The sequence below is a fragment of the Geotrypetes seraphini genome, chromosome 6 (assembly GCF_902459505.1).
Source record: "Geotrypetes seraphini chromosome 6, aGeoSer1.1, whole genome shotgun sequence".
NCBI classification, from domain to species: Eukaryota; Metazoa; Chordata; class Amphibia; order Gymnophiona; family Dermophiidae; genus Geotrypetes; species Geotrypetes seraphini.
In genome coordinates, this window is record NC_047089.1 from 50,664,701 (window position 1) to 50,678,453 (window position 13,753).

Sequence of the window (13,753 nt, forward strand, 5' to 3'; positions counted from 1 at the left end):
ATCATTGGTTCTGGCTCCCAATCCAAAAGTCCAGGCCAGTATTCATTGGAGACAAGGGCAAGCAAACTTTCTTGTACCCTTTGCCACTCTGAATTCTCCCTTAATTATACTTTGGCTCTGGCACTCATTTATTAAATCCAGGTTAGCATACCTTGAAGAAATAGCAAGCAAACACTTCTCACTCGTTTGCCATTCTGAGCCTCAGTTTTACATACCTGTCACTCTCGAGCAACAATTGATGGCTCCCACTCACCTGATGTATTATCTTCATGCTAAGCACCCTCATCGGATTTTTCCCACCAGGAATCATCCTTTGCTGAGATCCATGAGACAATGTTGGCAATGGTTGTGTAAACGCATGCATCTGCCTTTTACCTCCACGGTTCTGTTGCCCTTGTGGGGTAATCGAGATCTGGATCCTGATGCTTCCAAACTTTACTTGCAGCGATGGAGTGCTCATGGTCTATGCTATGTGCGAGATGTGGTGTCGGAGGAGGGACTGCCGCGTTCTTTCCAGGACCTACAGGCGGAGGGTTTCTTGGAGGCTAGGGATTGGCTTTTCTACCGCCAGGTGTCTCATTATCTCCACTCCTTAGATGCTGCTACTTTGAACGAAGACAGGGCGGATGTGGTGTGTAAGACCTTGACTTTATCCCGCCAGACTCGTATTAGTTTATCTTTTCATCAAGTCAGTTTGGGCTGCTTCGCTACACCTTGGGACCCTGAGGTGGTGACAGCTGTGTAGAACCAGGATCTCTCCCCTTCTGAACATCTTACGGGAACTGGAGTTCGTCCTCTTATGAAACATCTTCCTCGGCTGACTCACTCTGTTGTGCTGCAGGAGCAGCACTTCAAGTTTCTTTTGTGGCTGCATGTCTCACCGTTCTGGGCCTATGTTTCTGGATATGCCTCTCATGCTCGGCGTCCTAATGCTTGGTGTCCACCCCTGCCGGCTTGCTTCTTGTGACCGCCTTCAAACATTTTGGTCTTTTGTAGCACTGTACCTGCAGTCTGCTCTGCGTAAGCAGATTCCTTTGAGGGCAGATGTTTTGCTCTTTTCTCAGGTGGTTCCTCTGGGCTTGTCTAGAGAGGGTAACATGTTACTGCAAAAAGCCTCCTTACTTGCCCAGAAATGTATCCTTTTGTTGTGTCATCAAGCTGAAGCGCCTACCCTTACTCTGTGGAGAAATGAATTGTTCACTTTGTTGAAATTTAGCACGCTCTAAATCGGCTAGCGCTCCTTAGTAAAAGACCCCCATTGTGATGCATACTGGTGCCTAAGTTGAAGTAGGCACTGCTAGGCATTATTCTAAAAATGATGTCTAAATTTGATTGACATGAGGTAGGAACCATTTTTCCAGATGCCTTTTGATTTAGGCACCATTTATAGAATCAGGCCCTAACTGTTTAGCACACGAATACAATATTTTTTTAAAATGGTTGTGCACTAATGACAACTTTAACATATGGTAATTAATACAAAAAAAAAAAAATCAGCCATTTTATGGCTGCAATAAAAATGCTGCAGGTTTCCCAAAACAAAACGGGGATAAATCAAATGCTGTAAACCCAAGTGTATAGTGCTATAAATAGATCAAGTGAATACACTCAGGGTATATATCAAAATATTCACAGCATTTACTAAGTCACACCTGTATTGTGCTCAGAGAATCGTTACAAGGTAAAAACACCCTGTCAGTGAACTAGAAAGCCCACCTTTGAAAATGGTGGATATTGTATACTTGGACTTTCAGAAAGCGTTCGACAAGGTTCCACATGTAAGACTTCTCAGGAAATTACAAGGCCATGGAATAGAGGGAGATATACTAAGATGGATAGGCAAATGGCTAGAGAACAGAAAACAGAGAGTGGCCATAAATGGGAATTTCTCAGAATGGGAAAAAGTGACTAGCGGTGTACCCCAGGGCTTTGTACTTGGACCCATATTATTTAATATTTTCATAAATGACCTGGAAGAAGGAACATCCAGTGAAATCATCAGGTTTGCAGACGACACAAAGCTATGCCGGGTAATCAGATCGCAGAAGAACAGCGAGGAACTCCAGAGCAACTTGAATCCATTGGAGAAGTGGGCAGATAAATGGCAGATGAATTTTAATGTGGAAAAATGCAAAGTGATGCATTTAGGCAGAAAAAATAAAGATCACAAGTATAGTATGTCAGGTGTAACTCTGGGAAAGACCGAACAGGAAAAGGACCTGGGTGTACTGATAGATAGGACCCTGAAACCATCGGCGGCGAAGAAAGCAAAAAGAATGCTAGGCATGATAAAGAAGGGAATTACGAGTAGATCAGAGAAAGTTATAATACCGCTCTACAGAGCCATGGTCAGACCGCACCTGGAATATTGCTTCCAGCATTGGTCTCCATACCTAAAGAAGGATATAAAACTGCTAGAGAGGGTGCAGAGACAAGCAACGAAGCTAGTGAAAGGTATGGAGAACCTGGACTACGAGGAATGACTTAGGAGACTGGGGTTGTTCTCCCTTGAGAAGAGAAGACTGCGAGGGGATCTGTTCGAGACTTTCAAAATACTGAAAGGATTTGACAAAATGGAGCAGGGAAAGCAGTTATTTACAATGTCCAATGTGACACGGACAAGAGGACATAGACTGAAGCTGAGGGGGGGACAGGTCCAGGACGAATATCAGGAAGTTCTTTTTCATGCGGCAAGTGGTGGATACCTGGAATGCTCTCCCAGAGGAAGTAATTGCAGAATCCACCGTTCTAGGATTTAAGGGTAAACTAGATGCACATCCCCTTAAGAGTGGCATAGAGTGATACAGGTAAGGGTAAATTAGATGAACATCTCCCTTGAGAAGCATACAGTGATATGGGGACTACAACTATGCCAGGATAGACCTGGCGGGACCTCCACGTGTGTGGATCACCGGACTTGATGGACCCAGGGTCTGATCAGAGATGGCAATTCTTATGTTCTTATGTTCTCAATCATTGCACAACAATGAGTCTATAAAGTGCTTTTTTATCAAATTACTTAATATATTTAATGGAAAAACAAAGAGTTAATTTACCACATCAAAAAGTAACAATTTTTTTTAACTTAGCTTCATGTAAACGTGTGAATAAGTACAAATGGGTCTCAGGTCCTGACGCGTTTTGCAATCAGCTGCTTCAGAAGACCTTGATTGATACAGGCAAAATAGCTCACATTTCTTTCTGTTTCTGTTCTCCTACTTCTCTTTCTGCTCAAGACCATAAAAATGACCATAGTGCACAGGAAAGACCTTCATAAGGAGGTAGCTCTATAAATAACCATATTATACTATATTTTAAAATCAATATCAAAGCAGTATACTAAATATTTTAAAATGGCTAAGACACACAAAACATCATCTCAATGAATAAACAAGAGATTGACACTAACCCCCCTCTTTTACAAAGCCATGTTAGGCTTTTTTATCACCAGCCACGGCGGTATTAGATCTGACGCTCATAGAATTCCTATGAGCATCGGAGCTAATATCACCACGGCCGGTGAAAAAAAGAGCCTAACATGGCATCATAAAAGGGGGGGAGATAAAGAAATTGAAGAAACTGAGTTTGTACACCCAATCATCCCTTACATTCACACACACCCTCCCCCTTCCCCTTTTACTAACCCCAGCCCAGAGCGCTAAATGCTCCAACACTGCTCCGGCGCTCATAGGAATTCTATGAGTGTCAGAGCATTTAGCGCTTTGGGCTGCAGTAGAAACTTCTACTGCGGCTTAGTAAAAGGGGGAGGGAATGGGAGGCATTTTTCTCTTTTTTTTTCTGTCAATTATTTTGGCTTGAGTGTGCCTATAAGCAGGCATATTCTTGCTCTATGGCTTTCTTATGGAATAATATCCCTTTGTCTTTTAGACATTTTGATGGTCTAATTTAGGGTTCCTTTTAATAAGGCGTGCTAGGCGTTTTAGCACGCGCTAAACGTTAATGCGTCCATAGGCTAATATTTAGCGCGTGCTAAAACAGTGCACCTTAGTAAAAGGACCCTGAAGCGAACAGGGTCCGTTTCTTGGTCCCGAAACCGCCCTGCACACACCCTGTCATCTGTCCAGATATCTGGAGGCATTCCCTTTAGAAAGGAAAGATACTCAGACAGTGTCCTAAAGAGATTGCCTGTATTTTATTAGTTTACATCCATTTTTATATATATATATATTTTTTTTACAAGGGTCAGTGGTAATCAACACAGAAAAAGGGGGTTGGACAAGAAAAAGGGGGATGGGTGGATGAGCAGGATATGTGCATCATTGTCTAAATCTAAAGGTGTTAAAGCTTCCCTTATCTCTCTCAACCGTACATGGCAGTGGGGGGTCGAACCTCCATTGTCTCAAACAGCAACTTCATTAACAAGATGAAATGGCCTTTTCCCAGAACATCAAGAGAACAAACACAAACACTGTCTGTGTTTGAGCACCTCCAGCACAGACAGAGACAGAAAACTTATAAGATATATGTGTCCTTTCAGACCCCTCAATATTGTAGAAGTATCAAAACTTTCCTGTTTATTTATTTGACTGTTTATTTGAACTCCTGAGGATACCATAACATTTTGCTTATTAGGTGTGTTTTTATGAGCTGGGATTTATTATATTGCTATGAATTATTTTCTTCTGGTTTACCTGATGTATGTCAATTGTTTATTAATTATGTATTTAATCCTTGCAACCTATTCTGGGTGTAATTGGTACAACAGTCTAAATACACAAATAAATAAAATATTGCACAATAATAATTTACCAGCAAACCAAACACCTAAGGAGTTGAAAATTGACTATATATACAATGATAACTAAGGGCTCCTTTTACAAAGGTGCGCTAGTGTTTTTAACGCACGAACGGATTAGCGCGCGCTAGCTGATAATCTACCGCCTGCTCAAAAGGAAGGTGGTAGGGGCTAGCGCGCGCTATTCCGCGTGTTAAGATCCTAGCGCAGCTTTGTAAAAGAAGCCCTAAAAGAAATATGAAACTATCTACTACTCTAAAAAAGTGTATAATGTATCACTTCCGACAGATTACAAGCCTGCATTTAAAAAACACACAGGTTTTCAAACCTGGCTTACATTCCTGGTAAGAAACTTCCCATTGAAGTTCTACAGGAAGATAATTCTATAATGCTGGAGCGATACAACTAAACACTGTATTACGCATCTAACCCTAACCTTCTGTGCACTGGAATTACCAGATAATTTGGCTGTGATGATCTCAGACTCTGTGTTACTGAAATGGAAAAAACAAAGAATGAAGATAAGCAGAAGTTCCTGTATAATAAGCTCAATGAGCCATAATTAGAACTTTAAATTTAATTTGAGTCACAAGGGGCACCCAGTGTTCTTCCAGTAATGGAACTAGATGATTATAAAACATAGTGTTATAAAGTAATCTCTTTGCTGTATTTTAGATAACCTACAATCATTTCCCACCACCAACCTTTTCATGAGAATTAGAATAGGCAGCTCGGCATTTAACTCGGGCTGCCCGGCAGCAGGGTTTGATAAAAGTGTGTCTGTGCATTGTGTGTGTGTGTGTGTGTGTGTGTGTGTGAGGGGGGAGGTGTTATGTGGTATTGTGAACATCCAGGAAGCAAGGTATTTCAATAATCAATCCAACTCATGATAAAGTATGTAATAACATGTATGTGCTGGTATTCTAGTCATTTATGTACATATATATATATACAGTAGATGCAAATGGGGGAAGGATTCAGTCAGCCGGAGAGGAGGATTGGTATTGCAAGGAGGGAGGAGAAATGGGGGGGGGAGCAGAGGCCACCTGCATTCGTCAGCCAATATTCAGCAAAAAAACTGTCTTAAGTTTAGCTACAAAGCTAATTGGGCCAGTCAGATACTTAGGCCCCTTCCCAGTGCATCCCAGGATGCACTGAGAAGGGGAAGGCCCGCCATTCTAAAGAGGTGGGCCTGCTGGTCAGAGGGATTAAGCATCCCTCCTGCCAGCTTTGCTTATAAAGGTGGGCTTTAGGGAATGGGGGGGGGGGGTGGTCAGGGTTTCAGGGGGTAGACATCCCTCCTGCAGGGGATGTTGGAGGGGGGGGATAAGTGTTTTGGTAGTGTGCTCAGAGAGGAAGGGTTGGGTTTTGATAATATTATAGAGAGAGAAATTACAGGTTTTGGCAGTCTGTTGGATTTGTGCAGAGAAAGAGAAAGAACAGTCAAAGATGATGATCCTGATGCGTCAAGGGGAGGTACCCTGAGGAGTCAAGGTGAGGCACCCTTCTTATATGCCCCCATTGTTCTGTTATTCAGATCCTACATTATATGGTCTGAGACAATTCTCACCCTTTCGATTTCTGGAGGTAAGAGGGTTAAAATATACCAAAATGTTCACTTCCACTCTAGTCTATCAAGCTGCCAAACTCTGGAGAACCTTGCCAGATCAGATTAGTTCAGTGATTATAAGAGCTTTAGAAAGGCCTTGTAAACTCATTTGTTTAAAGAATATGTTTTGAAAGAATTGTAATTTTTAAAAAATGTTTTTATTGTACTGATTATTGTCTTTGTTAACCCTTTGAACTTCTTTTGAGGTATTTGTGGTATACAAATAAAAATTGTATTGTATTATAGTTTTAGTAAGGTCTCTCTTAAAATTATTAAGTGAGGTTTGAAGTCTTAAATTGTTAGGAAGCAGATTCTATAATTTGGGACCCTGAACCCAAAAAATGGAATATTGAATAGTCAAGAAATATGTCTCTAAATGTCCTCCTATGGGAGGGGCCTTGGGCACCTGAGCCAATCAGGGCTTTAGGCTCCTCCCCGGTGTATCCCAGAATGCACTGGGAAGGGGAAGACCTGCCATTTTCCAGTGGCAGGCCTGCCGGATCTTTGGTTTACAAGGTATGGGGGGGAGTTGGGAGGGTGGTCTCACCTTTAGGGGGATCACCTGGTAGATGAACTAGATAGAGGGTGGAGGGGTGGTCACCGGGGGGTGTTTTGGGGGGGGTGTTCTGGCAGGAGGGAGTGGGTATCCCTCCTGCCTATAGCGGTTGGGTGGGGGGGTGTTTCAGAGGGAGTGTGCATCCCTCCTGCCTATTGTGGCTGGGTGTGGGGGGGCTTTGGGGGGTTCCAGCAGGAGGAATTGGGCACGCCTCCTACCGGGGATTGCTCGGGGGATTCCAGTAGGAGGAACTGGGCACTCCTCCTGCTGGGAGATGGTTCAGGGCGATGATTTGGGGGAGTGGCAAGAGGGAGTGGGCATCCCTCCTGCTGCCTGACTTTGCAGGGGGAGGGGGCAATGCAATTCTCTAAATGGCATCTGTGACATGGACACCAGTTAAAGAATCAGGGTGGCAATTTTATACAGGACGCCCATATGCAATTTTCAAAAGCCGTTTAGGTGGCTGCTGAGACTAGGCATCCTATATAGAATCAGACCCTCAATGTGTAATTAAACTCTGGAATTTGTTGCCCAAGAATGTGGTGAAATCAGTTAGATTAGCAGGGTTTAAAAAGGATTTGGATAATTTCCTAAAAGAGAAGTCCATAGGACATTATTGAGATGGGTTGGGGGAATCCACTGCTTATTTCTAGAATAAGCAGCATAAAATCTGTTTTACTACTTGGGCTCTAGCTAGGTATTTGGGACTTGGGTTGGCCACTGTTGGAAAGAGGATACTGGGCTTGATGAACCTTCAGTCTGTCTCAGTAAGGCAGCTCATATGTTCTTAAGGTCTTTGTGACAGAATATTTAGATTTAGCTCACACCCTTTTCATTGGTAGCCAGGGCAGGATTAATTTGTCGAGGGCCCCTAGGCACCCAAGTACACTTGGCCTCCTACCCTGCCCCACCCCACCATGCGCCCAGGCGGAAACAGGAAGCTGCGTCAGTGGGAAGCTTTGGGCAAGCAGCACCGCTTGCACAATTACAGTTCCCGTTGCCTTTCTTACCCGCGTTGCTTGCTTGTCTTACTTTCCTTTGATGGGGGGGGGCCACATTGCCGATCGGGGGGCCCCGCGATGCTGATCGATACTGGAAGGGCCCATCACCGTTTGGAAAAACCAATGTTGATGCCCTCCCTCATTGGCCCCCCTGACCTAGGCACGTGCCTACTTGGCCTAATGGTTAAGCCTGCCCTGGGTCTCAACCGAGTAGTGGCGTAGTAAGAGGGGTGTGGGAGGGGGGTGCAGTCTGCCCCTGGCATGGTCTTCCTAAGGCAGGGGTCTGCAACCTTTAAGACATAAAGAGCCACTTGGACCCGTTTTCGAAAAGAAAAAAAAACTTGGAGCCGCAAAACCATTATAAAACAAATCTAACACTGCATATATTGTTTCTTATCTTAATGCTATATACAGGATCACTAAATTGAAAATAAAATCATTTTTCCTACCTTTGCTATTTGGTGATTTCATGAGTCTCTGGTTGCACTTTCTTCTTCTGACTGTGCATCCAATCTTTCTTCCTTTCTTTCAGCCTCCTGTATGTTTCCTCTCCTCCAGACCTCATTCTCTCCCCCAACTTTTTCTTTCTGTCTCCCTGTTCCCCCTTCTTTCTGTCTCCGTGCCCTCCCCCAGGCCACTCGGTTTGCTGCCACCGCAATCGGGGAACAGCCCCCAAGCCACCGCCGTCCCAAGCTTTCCCTGCAGAAGTGTTGCGCTGATCAGCATTCCGCTACCTGACGTCAATTCTGACGTAGAAGAGGAATTTCCGGGCCAACAAGGCATTTCTCCTCATTCCATCCAGCCTGAGCCCCATCTCTCCTTGATCCAGCATTTCCCTTCTGTGTCTGTCAGAATTACCATTCCACCTATTTTCCAGCATCACCCTTCTTTGTGTCCATCTCACCTATATCCCTATCTCACCATTTTTTCAGAATCTTCATTTGTCTCTGTCCTTGTCTTTACCCCATGTTCACCATTTGCCCTTTCAATGTCTTTATCTCCCCCCCACACACACACTTTTTCAGTATTACTTCTATGTCTCTATTTCACCTCCTCTTCATGTTCCCTCTGTATCTCTATCCTTATTCAGTAGGTCCTGCTTACTTTCTCTTCTTTGTGTCACTATCTCCATTTTCAGCTTTCCCCCCTTTTCCTTTGTTACTGCACCCTGTAGCTAGAATCTTTCCACCCTCCCTCCACTCCGGCCCAGCCCAGTATGAAATATTTCCTTTTGTTTCCCTCCCCTCTCTCTTTCTCTCACTCTTCTCCTCCCTCACCCACGAGTCCTGCATCTGGCCCTCTCCCTTCTACCTGCACCTGGCAACACCCCCCTGCTCCGCGGCTCTCTTCAGCAACTCGTCAGCAGCAGTGATCAAGACAAGCTGCCGACATCGAGGCCTTCCCTCTACGAGTCCCGCCTTTGTGGAAAAAGGAAGTTGAAACAAGCGGGACTCGCAGAGGGTAGGCCCCGACGTCAGAAGCTTGTGTCGATCGCTGCTGCTGAGTTGCCGAAGAGAGCCGCGGAGCAGGGGATGTGGCCGGAAGCAGGTAGAAGGGAGAGGGAGATAGGAAGGCTGTAGATCTCCGGAGCATGACACCGACCCCGGCCAGGATGATTTCTTTTTCAGGCGTGCACCTTACAAGTCCAGCGTCGCGGCGGGAAATAGCCATGCTGAGCAGTGAGCTCAGCACTATACAGATGAAAGCCTTGCTTGCTGATTGGTCCGGCGGCACGGCGGGGCGGGGCCGCCGGACCAATCAGCAAGCAAGGCTTTCATCTGTGTATGTGCTGAGCTCACTGCTCAGCATGGCTATTTCCCGCTGCGACGCCGGACTTGTAAGCTGCATGCCTGCGTGACACACTACCGGAGCCGCAGCAAAGGTGGAAAAGAGCCGCATGCGGCTCTGGAGCCGCGGGTTGCCGACCCCCGTCCTAAGGGCATGGTCTTCCTTAGGGTGTGGCACCCCTCCTCCTCTTCGCATCCTCGCTCCTCTCCAACCCCTCCTCTCCCACTTCTCTCCTTGCTGAGCGCACCCCTTGCCTTCCCACATACTTTTTTTTACTTCCCTGGATCGAAGTTTGCTGCCCGCATTGGCATCGGCGCTCTTTCTCTGACATGACTTTCGGGACCCGTGCCTTGGAAGTAACGTCAAAGAGTGAGCTGACACTGACATGGGCAATGCTGCTCATGCCAGAGAAGTTAAAAAGGTACGGGGAAAAGAAAGGTGACACGCTGCACGGGAGGCAGGGAAGAGGCTGGGGGAGGAATGCCTCCGTCCCGGGCGCCACTCGCTCTTACTACACAACTGCAACCAAGTTATGTCATAGTAATCTCATGAATAAAGTAATGTGGTCACCATGTTAGTCCATTTTAAAGGGAATAAATAGAAACGAAACAAAAGAAAAGAAAATAAGATGATACCTTCTTGACTGGACTACCAATACTTTCCATTTCATTGATATGAAATGAAATGAAAAGTGTCAGGAAAAGTGTGGAATAACTTGTAAGTTTCATGACTCCACGTCATTCTCTTCTTGGTTTGGAATGAGAACTTTTCAGTGGCCCCTCATATTGTGATGTCATAATGCCTCATTCCACCTCTGCCTAAGAGCCAACCTCATCAGTGATGTCACAATAGCTTGGTTTCCCTATATTTGTGCCTATTTTCTAGATGCATTTGCCTCATTGAAATGAAGTGTCAAGAAAAGCGTGGCATAACTTGTAAGTTTCATGGCTCCACATTATTCTCTTCCTGGCTGGGCTGAGAACTTTTCAGTGGCCCCTCATATTGTGATGTCATAATGCCTCATTCCACCTCTGCCTAAGAGCCAACCTTATCAGTGATGTCACAATGGCTTGGTTTCCCTATACTTGTGCCTATTTTCTAGATGCATTTGCCTCATTGAAATGAAGTGTCAAGAAAAGCGTGGCATAATTTGTAAGTTTCATGGCTCCACGTCATTCTCTTCTTGGTTGGGCTGAGAACTTTTCAGTGGCCCCTCATAGCTAGATATCTTCTGAAATTCATCTAGCAAGGAGTTCCAAAGAAACGAACCAGCATAACAAAGTGCTTTTTTCTTAGTAGTAGTCAGTCTAACTAAGGGACCTTTTACAAAGCCATAGTAGCGAGTTCTCTGCTGCAAATGCTCCAAAGCCCATTCAATTCCATGGGCTTTGGTGCATTTGCCATGGGAGAATCCCTACCATGGCTTTATAAAAGGGGCCCTAAATGCAAAGATGTAAATTGTAATATACATGAATTCTTTGAAGAATAACACCTTCTTGTTCTTTATTGAAGCTTCTCCTTTGTCTCCTCCTTACCCTTGGTTTTTGGATCATTTCCATTATTAAGATGGACTTAGGGGAAATCCACTGCTTATTCCTACTCTTTGGTCTTGCCAAGTATTTGTGTCCTGGGTTGGCCACTATTGGAAACAGGATACTGGGCTTGATGGACCTTCGATCTGTCTCAGTATGGCAGCTCTTTATGTTTTTATGTTCTGGTGAGTACATTTTAAGGATGTCTACCATTTATTCTTTCTTTGTAGGGTTAGTATCTCAGACCCTCTATCATTTTCTGAACTGCTTCTATCAATGTCTTAACAAAAGCATAGTTTCCAAAACTGACGATGCTACTCAAACTAGAGTCCCAATAGTGACCTATATACCAGGCAGTATTATCCCCTTCATCCTGCACACTGCTAGCTTTCTCTGTTCCTGTATTATAGTGATCATCAACCTTCAGGCCATCTAGGATGATTCCTCCTAGTGCCTTGATTTTTCACTGATGCTTGTTTTCCTCTCGTATGTGTCACGTTTGCAAGATTTCTTCTCTGACTTGCTAATTGCTGCTGAAAATATCCAGTGTAATTCTTCACTTATGTATCTTGGATATTTTCAGCAACAATTATCAGACTGGAGAAGAAAACGGGAAATAAGGAGAGGGAAGAGATTTCAAATCTTAATGAGATTTCAAAAAGAAAACATGCTAGAAAAGAATGCAGGGCCCTTGGAAATAATGGCTTGTGCTTATGCGAAAGGACAACTGAGTTGGTGGGAATAAATGACCATTTGCACGAGGCATGCAAGAATATCATACTGCTGCTTAGAAGAAAAAAAACTATCCAACAATCTTTCACTTATTTATTTATTCGATTTTTTAGCCCGTCCTCCCAAAAGAGCCCAGAACGGGTTACAATGAATATATTGGTGCATTAAAATTATAAGTAAGATAGGTACTTGGAGATGTAGCACCTTTTGCATTTGAAAGAAAAGGATGTGGTAAGAGCGGTTAATGCAGTGTTCTTCAACCACCGGTCCGTAGAAATTTTCTGCCGGTCCACAGGGCTGGCACCTCCATCGGGCCCAAGACAGTATTCTGCGGCCGCTGGTCCACGGGCCTTGCCTTCGGGCCTTCCCCCTGGTGTTATCTTCGGGCCGGTCCACGGTGCGATCAACGCGGCGTCTTCAGGCCAGCTCCATGAGTGCTGCAGTGCACAAAGCCGTGGGAAAAGGCTCCTACACGTGTCCTGCGCCTGAACCAGAAGCCTTCACTCTGATGTCACAATGTCAGAGGGAAGACTTTCCAGATGAGGCACAGGATGCGTGCAAAGAACCACTGCCCACAGTTTTGTGCACTGCAGCACTCAGGGAGCCAGCCCGAAGACGCTGCATCGATCGCACCGTGGACCGGCCCGAACATAACAGCAGGGGTAAGGCCCAAAGGCATGGCACGGCATGGAGGGAGAGAGACAACAATCATAAGGGGAATGCTTTAATTTTTTTATTTAGTGATTGATTTACATCTGCTGTCTGTTCAGGAAGAAATGCATTTGTTTCTTTTCCTCTGGGATTGTACTGCTTGCAGAGTCTTGCATCTTAGGGTTTGTTTGTAAATATTAGTACTTTTAGTTTTTGGTCGTGCATTTGCATGGGGTTATCTGTTTTCTGGTAGGAATGGGAATGTTGAAAAGCATAGTGTGCTTTATGTATTTTAATTTTGTGGATCACCATTATGTGTTGTTAATACGATTATATTGTGTGCATATATGAAAACTGAATGGAAAAAATGGTGTTACAATTAGTACTATTATGGGGGTGGAGATGGGCACGACTTAGCCCACTGTTCTTCAACAAAATAATTATTTTATTTCCGCCAGTCCATAGATGTCAAAAGGTTGAAGAACATACTGTCATAGGCTGTGAAAGAGATCTAGTGCTAAATTGGAAAATTTAGAACAGTTTTGTTTTTTTACAATGGGAGCAATTGCTTTTCTGCAGCATAAAATCTGTCTTACTACTTGGGATCTTGCTAGGTACTTGTGACCCCGTTTGGCCACTTTTGGAAACAGGATACTGGGCTTGATGGGCCAAGTTGGTCTGTCCTAGTATGGCAATTCTTATGTTCTTAATCACACTGTCCTTCAGAACAATGGATCTTGTGTGGATTTTTCCAAGCTAACCCTCACTACCTCAAGTGCTAAGTAACATGAGAGCGGGTAAAAGCATCCTTCATTACAAGGGCACCTGAGAGATGAGGATTCCCTCTTGTCTCGTGCCAACCCGCTGCCTCTCGGTTCCCTTTTCCCTGACAGGGGGGTCGCACGTGCCCGCACATCAGACTGACGTTAAGACCCAGTAGGGAGCCCTCGGCAACCGGGCGGAGCCTTCCTGCCGCTGATATCCAAGCCGAGCGCTGAAGAAAAGGCCTCTCCCCGGCTCCGGAGGGGGCCAGGTGAAAGCCCGAGAGCGGAGGGGGAGGAGAGAGAGGGCTCCGGCCGCGCGGCTGCACAAAAGGCGGATCGGCGAGGAGGGCTCGAGCGCGGCAGT